At 44.2% G+C, this 16,039-nt stretch overlaps 1 protein-coding gene and 1 pseudogene across 1 annotated transcript in view; one reads left to right on the plus strand and one right to left on the minus strand.

The window, feature by feature from the left end:
• Nucleotides 1-16,039, plus strand: part of SCHIP1 (schwannomin interacting protein 1) — a 556,040-nt gene that overhangs the window by 318,065 nt on the left and 221,936 nt on the right.
• LOC149863032 (uncharacterized) lies at nucleotides 13,355-14,586 on the minus strand (annotated as a pseudogene).

Below are 16,039 nucleotides of genomic sequence, written 5' to 3' on the forward strand. Positions count from 1 at the left end.
AGTGGCAGATGGACCCTTGGGTCTACAACTCAACCCCATGTGGAAAGAGGCCCTATCTGCAGTGGTGAAGTGCTTGGAACAGAAATGAGATGAGTTGATGAGTAGGAAACGGAAGGACATGGACAACCTTCCAGTTTCTACTCATCCTAGCCATCAAAAAGATGGGAGAGCTCCCCAACAACCATGAGGCTGAGATATGTGCAGCAACCGACCATATCCAGCAATTAAAAATGGAGTTGATGAGAACTACAGCTACCCAGAGGAGAGGCTGGAGTAGGACAAGTAGCAGAAAAGACACCTAACTTTGCCAAAGTTGCACCCAGTGGGGGAAATGCCCAATGCCCAGAGGATGGAGAGGAAGGGCAAACCAACCTCAAACACAGCCCGAAGGGAGTGGATGTTCACAACAGGAGGCGGTAGCTGAAACTGGAGTAGCGAAATAAGATTATGATGGAGACCCAAAGGTGGGAATCACAGGCCTAGTGGTAGGTAAAACTTCAGAAAAGGTAAAGCCATACCAGAAGTATAACTGCAAGGGGGAGCTAGGGAATAACATAGAGAAAAACAGCGTGAAAGGAAAGGACCCCAAGGGGGAGTTGCAGAACGGTAATTTATGAGAGAGACCCCAAGTCAGGGGACTGGAGTGATCCCAAAGGGAGAAAGGAGATGCCCCTCATCATGCAAAGAAGCCAGACAAGAAAGGGGGCAGAGGCCTGGAAGGAGGCCTTAGATATATGTTAGCAATCTTCCAAGTCCAGTGAAGTGGTAGACTGCAAAAAGACTATTTAGAGAGAAAGTGGGGGGTGTTGCCTACGTGAGATTGTATACCAGGGCTGAAAGAAGACCTACAGGCAGAGGAAAAATTAAGTTCTGGGGCCAAGGCTATGCCTAGCAAGCACGAGAGCACAGTGGGAACTCGAGGGAAAGCTTTTGAATTTGCAGAGGGGCATAAGAATGGAGAACTCACAAGGCATCCAGGAAAGTGGGGGTATACAACGACCTGTTACAGCCAGACCAGGGAGAGAGAGATCTCACCTGTCAGGTTGGAGGTACTAGTTAAAGGAAAGAGAGAGTCTGTAAGAGGTCCTCTAGTGCAGTGGTCTCCAAAGTGGGATGTGCACAAGATGATCCATTGGGGTGCAGGAGGAAAATATTAGCAGTTCTATTTATATTTATTTTTTATCTAAAAAATAGGAAAGAAATTAAGCTTTACTAATATTTAATATATGGATTGACACTGGCTCCTTCACTCGGTTCGTATGTCAGATAGTCACGTGTCACGTACGGTACGTGAGGTATCCTGAGGGAAGAGTGGGAATTCCACAACTGAGAGGTGTTGACAGTGGCATCCCCCAATAAATATACATATATTGGGGGTGCGTGCTCAAAAATGTTTTATTGATAGGGGTGCGCAATCAAAAAAGTTTGAAGACCACTGTTCTAGTGGGTAGGAAGCCCCAGGAATTGTGTCAAGACCCCAGTGACCAGACAGCCACTGGCGGGGGGTGTCCTCCCATGGCGAATCTCACTCACCAGCTTCTGGGAGTGACCGCGGTGCTCCCACTCCCCAGCCGGCACTCACGGGGGGAGGGGGCACCAGTGCTCCTGCCATCCCTCCCCACCCATTACCTAAGCAGGGAGCACTGACCCACTGGGTCAGGTGGGCACCAGTGCTCTCAGGGGGTGCACATGCACCCCCATGCACTCCCTACGCATCGCTACTGTGTCAAGAGAGCGAGATGGATAAGGAGACAAAACCCTTAAAGAAGTCTCAACTGTCCAAAATCAAAGTGGAAGGTCAAGAGAAGACCTGTGGGATAGAGATTAGCAGGTTTTGAACCAATTGCCAAAGAAGGTGACATCAGAGACGCCCCTTAACTTTGAGACGAAATCTCAACTGGTCCAGGGTCTGGATGACACCTTACCAAGGTTAGCTAATATGGGGGGACTACCTGTGGTGGGGTAGCTCCTGTGAAATCCCATATGTTGCTTCTCCGGGGAAAAGGTTTTCATACACCTCTTGTTTCCCTTTTCCCTCATGGTTCATGGGTTATCATGAGGCTGAAGGATGGTAAACGGAAGCCATGGACAGAACAGTCCTGGATGCCAACAGTGAAGACCAACTCGGGGGAGTCAGGGTCTTAAAGAGGGAGATTTGTAGGAGGGCACCAAGATGTGCCTGCTACTTTAGAGGGCAGAAGCAGCCTGGTCAGCTGCGGGTTGCCTAAGCAATGGTCCAATAGGGTAATTGGCCCGCACCTGCAGGCGGTTAGTTGACCAGGAGGAGGCAAGGCCATGGGGGACATATGAGGCTAGGGCTGAAGCTAACATGAACACTTTCTCTCTCTTTAGCAGCTACTAAGGAAAGGAGCCTCTGACCAAGCGAGCTACCTGAGACTAGGTGCTGCCTACAAGAACAGCAAGGATCCAGGGTCTAAGGCATAGTTTCTCAACCTGTGGTACACGTACCCCTGGGGGTACACGAGCCACAGTCAGGGAGTACGCGAGTACCCCAACACTCTCTCTCTCACCCTCTTTTCCTCTCAAAACTATGGCAAAAAGTTTGGTGCGCCACGCATTAAAACTCCCCAGTAATAATTTGGCATGCTGCACTTTCCGCAGCAATGGGCTCAGCCCTCTTAGCTTTGGGCAGCATCACTTCTAGCCCAGGTACATACTTGAGTTGTGCACCCCTGGTGTAAAAGGTGGCAACCCTCCTCACACCAGGTCAGACATCTGTCATATTATGGGTTATATACACAGCCCTTCTTCCAACATACAGCAGACAGTCTGTAATATAAAATCCCCTGGAAAATTGAGTGTTGGGGTACTTATTAAAATTTTCAGAAGTTAGGGTGTACTTGCTACTTAAAAGCTTGAGAAACACTCATCTAAGGTACCAGGGCTAGGAGATGTGTTGTCCTAAGGGTGGAAGCTTTACCCTCTTAAAAAGACAGAACACAGTCTCTTTAAGAGGGTAAATATAACATTGTTATATTGTAGCCCGGGGCTTGTATTTGTGTTATGGTTTAAACCAGAGGGCCAGGATGAGGCTATAAGGAGAGATTTGGAGGTCTCATTAGTGCTCGGAGGACTCATTAGTGCTTGGAGAGAGGGGCACATGACTAAGTCTCCCTAGCAGTTTCTGGCAGTTGTTTATCTAACCTCCACTTGGAAACCTCTAAGCCTGTATACAAAGGGCATGATCCAAAGCCTGTTGGAGTCAGTAGAAAAATTTAGATCAGCTTCAGTGTGTTTTGGATCAGGGACATATCCCCATATCACAACATGCCAAACCAGCTGTGTAGCCATGTTTGCAAATCTAATTAGCCAGGCACAGTGCCACAGAAAGGTGGCAATGCTTCTCCGGGTTTAGCATATACAGAGTGCCTCTCTGCCTTATTCTGTGTAGATGCAACCAAAATAAATGTCTTTACTGAATCGGGAACAAAGGAATAAACAAGGTGTCACTGCAGTGACATATTTAAAAGGTCTCTGCTCAAACAATGATACACTACGAGGCAACAAAGCACTTGACACTGATAAAACTCTTAAAGATATAATAAACGTGGACTTTGTCGTAAGCACAGTACAGATTTTGATTTGCTGTGTTTCTCATTTGCTAAATTAAATTTTACAATATATGTGTAATAAGAAACCATTTAAAACTTAGTAATTAATTTATGAGGTTGAGCTAATGGGCTTGAATTCTGGATTATATGGAATTTTGGAACGAGTCTCATCTCCCCAGGAAAAGCTGAAAATGAATCTCACCAACCAAGCGTAAGTATTAGGGCTGTGCGAAATTTTGCCAGCCATTTCATTTCAACACTTTCAACCAATTTCAAGGTCGAAACAGCAAAATTGAAACAAAACAAAGGCCCTTGAAATAGCCTCAAAACAAAATGAGGCTGGTTGAAACATTTTGAAAGTCAAAATGTTTCAACCATAGGCTGCAGACTGGAAGTCAGTCCATCTGGGCTGCTTCCCACCCCCGGTGAAATCTAGCTGGGGAAAAAACTGTTCCATCAAACCATCAAAACTCAAGGTGAAATGGAACAGTGCCATTTTGCACAGCCCTAATAAGTATGTATACGAGGGTTGGAGCTTGGACATTCTAAATGAAATATACAGGGGTGTAGGTCGTAGCTGTGTTGGTCTAAGGACATAGGCAGACAAGGTTCTTTGGGTGAATCTGATACCTTTCATTAGACCAACTTAAATAGTTGGAAAAACCCTGAAGGGTTTTTAAACCTGAAAGCATGCCAAAATTTTTCTTTCCAACTATTTAAGTTGGTCTAATAAAAGATCAATGAAATATATATTTTTCATTGTATAAGTATTTTCAAAAAAAGTTGGCTAATATGGATAATGTTACTTACATGCATAAATCTTTGTAGAAGCTGGGCTTTGTTTCATAGAACAGAACTGTACTTTCTTCCCATTTGTCATTTTATCTATGCTCTTTTAATACATCTAGCAAATGTTAGAAGACAATATAGCTTCTACCTGCTTGGAGAAAAATGAGTTGAAGAAAAAAAATCAGAAATGTCATAAATTTGTCAGTTGAAAGAGATGCCATTGTTAAAGCTTAGGTTAAGTTTGATTATAGAACCTATGGAATAGCCTTGCTGTTCCTGAAAAAATGTGTATCCTGATGCCTGATATAGGCTGTTGGCACCCAGGTGCTTGTGCTGAGCAACCCGATACCTGATACAGGCTGTTGACAGATGTACTGATTTATCATTTCAAAGGGGGTGAAAGGCTTACTGTTTGGGAACATGTCAAGTGAGGTGATGTCTGTCCACTCTTAGTGTGATATGCTATAGTTAAACCACCACAGTTTTAAAACTGAATGAAAAAGGCCAAATGTTACAGCAGTTCCATTCCATTTATATTGTTATACAAGACAAAAAGTTACTTTCATTCAGTGTAAGCCTTGGTATGTCAGTATAATTATTCCATCTGTCTGTATTAAGAGTAACAGAAATGTCATCAGTGGTCCATCAGTGTTAATTAGCTGCCATTGCCGGAAACTGACATATGGTTATGTGCCTACCTGATACTAACAGACCAACCCAGTGCTTAGAAAGGAAAACGTAAAGGATAAAAAACTTAAAACTCAAAGAAGATCCCTTCATAATGTCAGTTGTGGTGATCATTTCACCTCTTATTTTGAGTCTAGACCTATGACTTGAGTCATCCTTTGATAATGTGGGTTCACATTCCCTGTACCTAGGCCCTGGTATGGCTGGAGAAAAATAATGTGGTCTGAGCACTGCTAAGCTCTGACAATTACTAAGTATTAGAATGGATACTTTGGGTCATCAGGCAGTTGGACTCAATATAGCGGGGAAGATCAAGCCAACATCAGGACTGAAAAGCCACAAAGATGGTATAAAGGTTCCTTCAGCATCCAGGTGCTTGTGCTGAGCACATCCATTACAAACCAGGGAGTATATAAGCCTATGATTTTATTTAATTGGGTTGAGGGATTTCAAGTTTCTATGAAGGGTGTTGAAAAATATGGGAATCTGGAGTTGGATGAAACTGGAGTCTAGATGAAGTAGCTGGCCCAGGGAGGTTGATGCTGGCTGATCATCACTGTGGTGCTCGTAGTGTTTGCTTACAAGAGGACACTAATGTTAGTGCATCTGTTTTTCCACTGGGTGTCCAAAGGCTGCACTGGGAAATTTAAGGTGAAGTTAGATTTCTTCATCAATGCCAACCTTCTCTGAGAGATGGCTTCCAAGGTATGGGAAATACTCCACGTTTTCCAGCCTCACTGTAAATATGAATTACCAGAACTGGGGACTGCTCATTAACGGCTTGTTGATGGAGGAAAACTAGTGCACTAGAGTGCCTTGCAAAATGCAGAACAACTACCTTGCAGCTTCTTCAGAATTGCACTGTAGCATTTAAGTGTATGATGGTCACGTTGGTCATCCTCAAAGGTCATCAATCCATCCTATTGCACAGATGCAGGATTCACTTCCCTAAACCATCCCAACTAGATGACTATCTAGCCTCCTCTGGAAAACTTCAAGAGAGAAGATTCCACAACAGACATGCTATTCATAAAGTTAGGAATTTTTCCTGAGACTTGAGGTAAATCTGCTTTGCGAAGGTGTTTACACTGCTACAGGTGCTCTGTCCTCTGTGGAAAAAGAGATCAAAATATCTCCATTTTGTATATGGCAGCCTTTCAAATATTTGAAACTTGATATGTTCCCACTTAATTTCTTTTTCTCTAAATTAAACATACATCATTCCTTCAGACATTTCTCATGGAGTTTACCTTCCAGTATAATATTACAATACTGCAATCTTTTGTGTGCCCCTAAAAAAGCCTTCTTTGGATGAGTTTGGCCCCTAAAAAGTCTGGATTTAATTCTCTCATAAGGCCATAGCAGGTACTAAATGATTTCATGCCTTGTCTAATCAAAGAAAGGAGAGATTTTCAAAGCCACCACTGATAATTGGGTGCCCAACTGCTATTGAAAATCAGTGGAGAATATATCTTTAACTGTTATTTGTACCTTTGGAAATCACCCCCTGGATCTTTGTTTTTGCTCCTAGGCCAATTGACAGTTCTGTCAGCTCTAAATGTTAAATCTCTGACCTTCCTGATTGTTGGTTCATGGCAGTACTCACAAATAACAAATGGCCAGGTGAGTCAAGTACGTACAACAGCAAGTTCACACATGATGATGACAGCAAGTGTGATAGCAAGTGAGGACAGAGCAAATATATGAGGGTGTTTCAGAAAGTAATGGCAATATCAAAATAAAACCATTTTGTGTGCAGTGATAACTTACTGGAAGGCATTACTTCTCCACACAGTTGTAAATGATGCCAGGTACAGATGTCATACTTTTACAAGTCTAAGTGATTGGAAACCAGTTTATATCCATAATGAAACAGACATTTGGCACACAGTAGACTGGCATAAAGGTGGTGGAACACAGACTAAGATTTTCCCCCCCTTCCCTCACCAACAAGTAAAACTACACCACTTACAGAAAAACCGCATAACTTAGATCGATTCGGCCTCAGGCTTTTTGACTGTCTGTACCAGGCCAGTGGGTGCATTCGACAATGCCACCATCAGTGTTCCATGCTCCTCTGTGGTTTCCCACTCATTGCACAAAATGGTTTTATTTCAAAATTGCCATTGCTTTCTGAAACATTCTCCTATAACCTTTGAAAGGGGGCCTGTTTTGTTTCATTAGAGTCGTGTCTTTTGCAACGAGGCACACTGTTTGCTACCAGAACTGCACCTCAGATATTGATGAACCAATTGAATCGCTGAGCACTGTATGCAGCAAAATCTCTTAGATTTTCGTGATTGTTAATGGATAAAGACTAGGGCTGTGCGAAGGTTTGATCACAGATTTGATTTAGAGGAGATTCGGCCTGATTTGGCAGCTGAATCTGTGAATCCAAATCCAATTGGGACACGCATTAAAAGGTCTGAATCAAATACGAAGCCTCTGAATTGATTTGGATCAGCTGGAGAGAGGCAGGCACAGCTGGGCAGCTGCAGGCTCCCCCACAGCTCCTCCAGCTGTGCCTGCCTCTCTCCGGGTCGGGGGAGCTGCGGGAGAAGCCCCCATGGCTGCCCTACCCGGCCCCATTCTCCGCCCAGCCCCAGCCTCCCTGCACTTAAAAAAAAAATGTAAAAATCCCTGCCATCACCGGCTATAGCAGCAGTTACTGGGGCCTCTGAGGGCTCATGGCAGAGCCCCACCATGCAGCACAGGGCAGTGGGTGCAGCGGGGATCCACCCCCGCCTGGCTCATGCATGGCAGCTGCCCAATGGCACGGATGCAACGTGGCTCAACAGGGCACCACACGCTGTCTGGGAGCTGGGGCAGCCAGAGCCTAGCAGCACTTGGCCCCAGCTCCCGGACAGTGTGCAGTATCCTCCCAAGCCGTGCTGAACCCATGCCATGGGGCAGCTGCCATGCAGGTGCCAGGCGGGGAATCCCTATTCTCATAGGCCTAATAAAGACAAGTGCTGGTGTTTGTTTATGATGTTTTGATATTTAACATTTTCACAGATACTCACCCTGTAGCGGTCACAGCAGTTATTTCAACAGTTTAAACCTAGCAGTTTCAGCGGTTTTAGAGGTGACTTGATAAAATATGTATGCAGATTACTTTAGGGCAAGTAAGCTGAGCTATCAATTTATGCTAGGTCAAATCTACAAAGTCCTTCACTTAAAATACAAATAAATACATTGCATGTTTGATTCAGTACTCATTATACTGTGAATTTCTGTGCTGGCTTTTGGTTTTGGTTTGTGTTGCGTTCTTTAGTATTATTATTTTGATTTGCATGTAGCAGAGGTGTATATAGATATAAGTACAATATGTATCACTGTACATAATAGATCCAGTCATGTCTGCAAGAGTGAATCCCACACTCAGGTGTTCCTAGCAGCTATTGCTCCATGCTGATAATCTATACTCTTACTGCAGTGGCACATGTTTGACAGTCCTAACCTTTCTGCTGCATATTGGAACTCTGCCATCTTTTTTTCCTTACTGCTTATGAAAAGTGAGAGATTGACAGTATTGGAGACTGAAATGCTCTGTTTAGCTGACAGTCTGCGTGCAACTTGCATTCTCACACTGCTCCACCAATGTCCTTCAAGCTAACCTCAAGGAACCCATCTCTTTTTTGAGTGAAAAGATAATTCTGCCTTCATGTTTGAATTAGTTTTGATCTTTGATGAATGAAAACAGCAGATTGCTCAGTAGTTTTCTTTGTTGGTGACTTACTTGGAGCCACAAAAATAATTTATCTTGCTATGTAACTGGGTTTTAATCCAGGTGGGTATAAAAAAGGTTTGCTATGCAAGTGAATCATGCAACTCTGCTTGCTTGTCTGATTTGTAAAGAGCACCATGTTGTACAGCACCTGTTCCACACTTATGGGTATTTTATGTCAGTTTGATTTACATTGACTAATACCTTATTCCACATGTGATCGCATTGAATTCAGCTGAACTATATGTGGGAAAAGTTAGAGCCATCATGAATATGACAGACACTTGTTTGGCCATAGCATCCTTTTTCCCTTTTATATACTTAAGTCAACTCAAGAAACAAAGCTGCATAAGTTCATATAAAGATGAGTGTTTTATGATTGAAATTAATAATGGAAATTACGTTAAAAGACAGCAGCTGTGGTTATGTGCAATTTAAACTTTAAAGCTAAAATTTTCAAGTCAATCTGTATTTTCATGATAGGTCTATTCACTATTCTTTTAAAGCAGAAAAACATATTTATTTATAGGGTTCTGTACTGCATCCATTACTTGTAGTATCTTGGAGCCTCACTTCTTTGAATGAATTTACCCATATCACACTTATTCTATAGAGCAAGTATTTAGAGCTGAGGAATCATGAGATTGCAAGGGAGACCAAAGTGTAAAAAGGTGCCAGATAATAGCTATTAATCCTGTTGACCCAGTGCCAAAAAGACCACAGTTGAATGTGTAGGGATATGATATTTCTAAGAAAATACTTGGAGAGAGAACACGGTTTCTGCAGAAGAAATGACATTTTCACCAGTGTGTAGGCTGCCCATCTTTGGCACTTGTGCCTTAGTATAATTGACTTAGCACCTTGTGCTCAGGCAAAATGCCATCCAATTGAGTCAGCCAAATGATCATGTAAATACATCTATTGTGAGTGATAAAGTATAGAGTATTGAGTCAGAAGTGTCAACACAGCTTTCTGTCCTCAATTTCCACTCTTCTGGCCAAGATGATATGCCATTTTAGAGTTGGCATCACACTTTGCAAATAAAATAGCTGCTGTGGCCATAAGTTGTGTTAGGTTTAGCGAGTCGTGTTTGATATAGGCAAGAATGATATACTCATATAATAATGAAGTATTTTCCCTTCTTGTCTTTACTAAAGGAGCTTGTGGGATTGCCTAATGATCCTGAGAGAGAATTTATTTATGGTCTAAACCCTGTTTAGGTAGAAGGCTGATATACCATTCCTAAATCATGGGCCATTGCCACAATATTTTAAATTTAATTGCTTTTTAAAATGTAAACTGAGTTAAGTTTTACAAGCTATGATTCTATAATCTGGCTTGAATCATAATGTAACAATAGGAGAAGTTACAAATACAGGACGTATCCTTAAAGTTTTTGTCTGGTTTTACCTCTCAATTACTTATGACTTCCTTATAGAACCACATTTTCAAACATGCGGTACTATACCTTTATCATTAGTTTTTCAGAGTATGGTACCACCCAAGGGTTCCAGTCATACAACAGTGCCCATTGTGCTACATATTGCACAGTCCCAGCTCTCCAGAGTGTATACTCTAATTAAACACAAGTTGTAACAGGAAAATGTGACAAGCAATGAGAGTGAAGAGGAAGGGAAGAGTAATAAAATCATGTGAATACCTGGATTCACATTGTACAGTGCTTGAGAGTTCCCTGTCAGTTAAACAATTTCTTTTTAAAGGTTTGTTTTAAATACTCTTACTTAATGAGGAGTCCCCTCCCCTCTGTGTGATTCCAGGGGACAATTCTACTCCTGTGCTCTCTGCTGCCATCTGACATTTAGAGTAGCAGAACTAAGCATCAGGCTGTCTAACACAGTTTTATGTCAGATAAAGGCTACTTCTCTGCTGAATATAAGAGTCCAGGAGTTTTATATGTATAAAATCAGATGCATCTCTTCCACTCGCTGCATACCGGGTTACCCATGGGAATCCCAATACAGGGGAATGAATGGAATCCTGAATGTTTGTATTCATGAGCCAAGTACTCCTGAGGCTGGAACGTAGGAGAGGAAGAGGAGTTGCACTTTATGTGGAGATAGGCCTATTGAAAGTTTTAGGGTTAAGGTTAGAGGAGAAAGCAACAAGGGTGATGTCATAGTGGAGGTCTGCTATAGACCACCAGACCAGGAGGAAGTGGTAAATGAGGCTTTCTTCAAGCAGCTAGCAGAAGTTTCCCATTTACACGCCCTGGTTCTCATGGGGGACTTCAATCACCTGACTTCTGCTGGGAGGGCAATCCAGGAAGTTTTGGGAGAGTATTGAGGACAACTTCCTGGTGCAAGTGCTGGAGCAGCCAACTAGGGGCCATGCTCTTCTTGACTTGCAGCTCACAAACAGGCATGAATTGGTGGGGAATGTAGTAGTGGATGGCAACTTGGGCAACAGTGACCATGAGATGTTTGAGTTCAGGATCCCAAGGAAAGAAAAGATGGAAAGCAGCAAAGTAAGGACCCTGGACTTCAGAAAAGCAGACTTCGACTCACTCAGGGAACTGATGAGCAGGATCCCCTGGGAAGCCAGTCTGAAGTGGAGAGGAGTCTAGGAGAGCTGGCTGTACTTTAAAGAAGCCTTACTGAGAGTGCAGGAACAAACCATCCCACACAGGAAGACTAGCAAGTATGGCAGAAGACCAGCTTGGCTTAGCTGGGAGCTCTTCAGTAAACTAAGCCACAAAAGGAAGCTTATGAGAAGTGGAAACTTGGACAGATGGCTAGGGAAGAGTATAAGAGTATTGCTCAGGTATGCAGGGATGAAGTCAGGAAAGCCAAAGCTCAGTTAGAGTTGCAGCTGGCAAGTGATGTGAAGGGTAACAAGAAGGGTTACTACAAGTATGTTGGTAGAAAGAGGAGAATCATGGAAAGTGTGGGCCCTTACTGAATGGGGAGTCAAGTGAGAGAGGATGCAGAAAAGGCTGAAATGCTCAATGCCTTTTTCACCTCAGTTTTCACAGGCAAGATCAGCTCCCAGACTATTATACCAGGCAAAACAGTTTGGGGAGAAGGTGAGCAGCCAAAAGTGAAAGAACAGACTAGGGACTATCTAGAAAAGCTGGGCATATACAAATCCGTGGGGCCAGATGAGATGCACCTGAGGGTGCTGAGGGAGCAGGCTGATGAGACTGCAGAGCCATTGGCCACCGTCTTTGAAAACTCATGGTGATCAGGAGAGGTGCTGGATGATTGGAAAAGGACAAACATAGTGCTCATTTTTTAAAAGGTGAAAAAGGTGGATCCAGGGAACTACAGACCAGTCAGCCTGACCTCAGTCCCTGGAAAAATCATGGAGCAGATCCTCAAGGAATCCATTTTTAAGCACTTGAAGCAGAAAAAGGTGATTAGGAAGAGTCAGTATGGATGCACGAGGAACAACTCATGCCTGACCAATTTGATTGCCTTCTATGATGAGGTTACTGGTTCTGTGGATGCAGGGAGAGCCATGGATGTGATATAACTTGATTTTAGCAAGGCTTTTGATACGACCTCCCACAAAATTCCCACAGGCAAGCTAAGGAAGTAGGGGCTGGATGAACGGACTGTAAAGGGGATTGAAAACTGGCTGGAGTATCAGGCTCAGAGAGTAGTAATCAATGGCTTGATGTCTAGTTGGCAGCCTATATCAAGTAGAGTTCCCCAGGGGTCAGTCCTGGACCTGGTTTTGTTGAGTGTCTTCATCAGTGACCTGGAAGATGGCATACAGTGCACCCTCAGAAAGTTTGCAGATGATGCCAACCTGGGTGGAATAATAGAAATGCTAGAAGGTAGGGCTAGGATTCAGTGTGACCTAGACAAATTAGAGGACTGGGCCAAAACAAATCTCATGAGGTTCAACAAGGACAAGTGCAACTTAGGACTCAATAATCCCATGTACCAGTACAGGCTGGGGGCTGACTAGCTGGGCTGTAGCTCTGCAGAAAGGGACCTGGAGGTTACAGTGGACAATGATGTGGAAATTCAGACAGAATCACTGTCTGGTTATCAAAAGTGCTTTATTTTGCATGGCCACGGGAGAACAGCAAGAGGCAGCTCATTCTCAACAGAAAAAAAGCACAGACTTCTTTATATACACTGATAAATCGCATACAGATCAGCCTGCCTCATAACATATTCTTGGCATTCTGACAGCGACTCATCCTGGTGTCTTGCTGAACCAGGTGCATTTTCTCAAGCTGTCTCCTGATAAGCTTATCCTGAAGGCCGCCATGTTGTTCTCACTCAGCCTTCACCCATATCCCTCATCCTGTCCTGACACATATACACTCCTTTCAGTATTTTTCCATTCCTCATCATTCCCCCCTTGTAAGCACTTGTGCTTACACCTCTATATTCATTAAGCCTTTGACACTTTCTTGTTGTTCACACTCATAGGCCACCTCCCTGAGCACCATCATCTGCAGCTCAGCCTTAGAGAGCCTAGAAACACTCTGGGCAGTTTTTGATAGACAACAGTGTAAGCAACACAGAAACATCTGGATAATAATGAAAATGGCAAAAATGCATAATAAACTCAGAATACACCATTTTAGCAGGGATTTCCATCATCACCCTACATCTGGTAGCCACCCCCACCAATTGAAGGGTTTCTCCTCTGCAACTGTATGGATCACCTGCAACTGTCTCCTAATGGTGCAGAGATCTTTTTCCACTTGTTGGTGCTGATTGATCCAGGTGCAGCAAGTATGGTTCACAACCACACATACCCCTCCTTGGGCGGCTAGGAGATAATCCAAAGCCATACGGTTTTCAGTAGCCACCTGCCCTATCTGGGTGATTTCATCACTAAGAACTCCTAGGGCATCAGCGCTAGCATTAAAGAATTCTTCCATGACTCCTGAAATATTTACAATGGTTCTTTCTAATTCAGCTACCCCCAATCAAGGGAGAAATGCCCTAGTAAATTGATGGAACCCAGTGGGTCGGTGGACCAGTGGGTTTTCACCTGCTCATCTAATTCTAATTAGACACTTCATGCCAAGAAAGGCTTGGGTGCAAATCAAACTCTGGGATGATTCCCCAGAGTACAGGTGCCGACCCAATGCCATGGCAAAATCTTCTGGGCATCATTCCCGCATAGCCAGAACAAGCCTGGAGCGGCTATAGTGCTGAGGTCCCTACAGGTTGTGCTCCCAGTTTGGCACTTCCAATTGACCTGTAAGGTATAGGAAGGGGCACGTTGGCTCCCCACCAACCTGCACTGAGATATTGATTGATTACAAGAAGTAGAACCTAACAGCACGTAGAATTCGGACCTGTTCATTACCAGACTATGGGTATCCTGTAGGGTTCTATGGATAGTGAGAGACCCGCTGGTACACTGAAAGGACATGTTTTCTAGCAGGATCACAGACATATTATGGGAACAATAATCAAAGGTTACCCAGCATTTGGGGTAGTGCCCCACTGAGTAACCAGCTTCGCCCGTCCTACCACTCTTATTGGACCTATAACAGAGGGCTGCCTCAAGTCTAGAGGACAGTCTCCAGCTGTCTCGAGTCTTTTTCCACCATTCAGGGATCGACTGCTGCATTCTATTAGAGTGGGAGGAGAATCTGACAAAGCTAGTATTGGTACTGTTTCCCCAATCCTCAAGGGGAATCGGTACCCCAAGCATTGGGATTCCTCTGGCTGGGTGTGTAGGCCCATGTATGCACACCCAGCAGTTCATAAGGTTGCCTGCACTAGCAATGCTCTGCCCCAGAAACATAATACTGTTCTCCTCCCATGCCCTGACTAAAACTCCTGACATGAAGCAGAGCAAAAGAAAAGGAAACATTTCGGGGCCTATTCAAGCAGGGTCCCTAATGCTGCTATCCCTTGGAACTTTGAGGGGCTACTCTTGACTAAAATTTTGGCCTCCAGCACACTACTACCAATAAAATACTGACCACAAGAATACAGAACAGTGTTACCCCCTGGGAAGTTTCTAAATCTACGTAATTATCTGTGACCTCCCAAGGGGTTAGTGTGATTCATACTGAATTACTAAAGGCAATTCAACACATAGAACAGAAGTTCATAGCCTCAAGTCAAACTTGGCTAGCCATGCAGGCTATTTTTCGAGATTTTGTTGTCTGATCTTCACTCACAAAGAACCTCTTCAAGATTTCATTGTCTGATCTTCACTCACAGGGAACCCTCTGGATCTTCATGGGGGTATCGCTGGTGAGAGAAGCTTTCCACTCCATTGGGGCAGTTACCTTCTTGCAGTGGGAGGTATGAACCCAAGCAAAAACCTCATCAACTTTCACAGCAGTTGGGATGGTTAGCAGGACCTGGAAAGGCCCCTTCCACCAAGGCTGCAGGCATTCCTTCCTCTGGTGGACCTTAATTAGGACCCATTCTCCTGGTTGGACCGGATTGACAACAGAGTCACCATCTAGAGACTGATGTTGCGCTGTGGCCTTAACCTGCAACAAGATAACTTTGAGGGCTTTGGTGAGCCCTTGGCAGTAGGTTAATAAAGAATCATGGAGATGGGTCAGGTGTTGGGGGGGATAAGCGGCAAGTCCCCTCATGGGTCGACCCATAACAATCTCAAAAGGGGTCATACCAGAGGACCTTTGAACAGAATTTCAGATTTGGAAAAGTACAAATGGGAGGGCCTCGGGCCACTTCAGACCAGTTTGTTCACAAGTCTTTACCAAACGAAGCTTAATATCAAAGTTTTCCATTCCACTTTACCCCCACTCTGAGGATGATTTGGGGTGTGGAGCTGGTATTGGATGGAAAGGACCTTGCAAACGTGTTGGACCACCTGGCCAACAAAATGGGAGACACAGTCTGAGTCCAGGAAAAGGGGTAGACCGAAGCAGGACAACAGGTCAAAAAGAAGCTTTTTGGCTACCGTGAGGGCATCAGCTCATCAGCAAGGGTATGCCTCAGGCCAACTGCTAAAAAGACAGACAATGACCAACACAAACTTCTGGGATCCCACCTTGGACAACTCGATGAAATCCATCTGGAGATGGGAAAAGGGGTAAAGACCTAAAGGTCTGTGGAATGCATGTGGCTGGCAGGGTGGCCAGCCAGGATTGTGTCACTGACACTGCAGACACTGATGACAAAAATGGGCAGCCACGGCAGAAAAACCGGGGGCGTACCAATGGCGGTCAACTTCGGCTACCATCCATCCTTTGGCCAAATGGGCCACTGAGTGGGCCTTTTGAGTCACGAGGGACAGCAGGGCCCTGGGGGCTACAAGGCGACCAGACAGGTACTGCCACAAG

This window comes from Crocodylus siamensis, chromosome 6 (genome assembly GCF_052110815.1).
Source record: "Crocodylus siamensis isolate JL-2025a chromosome 6, ASM5211081v1, whole genome shotgun sequence".
Taxonomy (NCBI): Eukaryota; Metazoa; Chordata; order Crocodylia; family Crocodylidae; genus Crocodylus; species Crocodylus siamensis.